The following is a 1868-nucleotide window of genomic DNA, read 5'->3' as shown; positions in this document are numbered from 1 at the left end:
GGAATAGTCAAAACTGGTGCTGAAGTCAACTTAGTCTTCAAGATATCAAAGGCCTTCTGGCACTCCATACTCCAAATGAACTGTACACCCTTTTTCGTAAGGCATGTAAGTGGCATAGAAATCTTCGAGAAGTCCTGGATGAACTTCCTATAATAAACGGCTAAGCCCAAGAAGCTACGAATCTCTATCACCGTCTTCGGTGGTTCCCAATCAAGAACTGCTGTAACCTTAGTCGGATCCACTGCTATGCCCTCTCTACTAATGACGTGGCCAAGAAATCTGACTTCTGAAAGCCAAAATTCATGAGTGGGATAGTTCTGCTCATGCACCCTCAACTGTCATAATATATACGCTACGACTCTCTAAGCCTGCATTAATACACCTCCTAAGCCTGCCAACAATGCATCTGTGTAGACGACGAACGTCCTGTCGCTGCTCGGAATAGTCAAAACTGGTGCTGAAGTCAACTTAGTCTTCAAGATATCAAAGGCCTTCTGGCACTCCATACTCCAAATGAACTGTACACCCTTTTTCGTAAGGCATGTAAGTGGCATAGAAATCTTCGAGAAGTCCTGGATGAACTTCCTATAATAAACGGCTAAGCCCAAGAAGCTACGAATCTCTATCACCGTCTTCGGTGGTTCCCAATCAAGAACTGCTGTAACCTTAGTCGGATCCACTGCTATGCCCTCTCTACTAATGACGTGGCCAAGAAATCTGACTTCTGAAAGCCAAAATTCACACTTGCTAAACTTGTCATATAACTGATGCTCCTGCAGAGTCCTCAAAGCTAACCGTAGGTGCTGCTCGTATTCTGCCTCCGATCTCGAATAAATGAGAATATCATCGATAAAAACAATCACAAACTAATCCAAGAAGGGACGAAAAACCTGGTTCATCAAATCCATTAATACCACGGGTGCATTGGTCAACCCAAATAGCATGACCATGAACTCGAATGATCCATATCGAGTAAGAAAAGCGGTCTTGGGAATATCCATCTCCCAAACCCGCAACTGATGATAACCAGATCGAAGATCAATCTTTGAGAAATATTACGCTCCCTGTAACTGATCGAACAAGTCATCAATCCTAGGTAATGGGTACCTATTCCGGATAGTGATCTTGTTCAACTCTCTGTAATCAATGCACAATCTCATACTGCCGTCCTTCTTCTTCACAAAGAGAACTGGCGCGCCCCACGGAGAATGACTCCGACGAATAAATCCTTGAACTAACAACTCGTTCAACTGGGTCTGAAGCTCCATCATCTCAGCTGGTGCTATGTGATAGGGTGCGTGGGATATCGGGGCTATGCCCGGCTGTAACTCAATACAAAACTCGACCTCTTTCACAGGAGGTAACCCAGGTATGTCCTGAAAGCATCCTGATACTCTGAGACAACTTTAGTCTCCAACAAATCAGCACCCTGATCCCGTCGCATCACCTCCTTGATGTACGCTAAAAATGACTCCGCAAAACGGTTGCCCTAAGAGGTTACCACAATCATCTTGGACCCATCGGACGCCCGAAAATTGACTGTCTTCGCAAAGCAGTCAATACTAACATGGTAGGAAAATAACCAATTCATACCAAGGAGGACATCAAACTCGGACATAAGCAACACTATCAAATCAACGACGAACTCTGACTCATCTACACTGATAGTACACCTCCTACAAACACTCTCCAGAAGCGATATATCACCTAAAGGGGTGGAAACTGATAAAGGGGTGACTAATGCCTGAGCTACGAGCTAGACTCTAGTCATAAAATCATACGAAATGAAGGAATGTGAAGCTCCCGAATCGAAGAGAATATGAGCGGAAAAATAATTCACAAGGAACGTACCCTCCACTACTGCTCCG

Source organism: Asparagus officinalis, chromosome 2 (genome assembly GCF_001876935.1).
Source record: "Asparagus officinalis chromosome 2, Aspof.V1, whole genome shotgun sequence".
NCBI lineage: Eukaryota > Viridiplantae > Streptophyta > Magnoliopsida > Asparagales > Asparagaceae > Asparagus > Asparagus officinalis.
The sequence above is the reverse complement of the archived record's forward strand: the minus strand, read 5'-3'. Positions refer to the sequence as shown.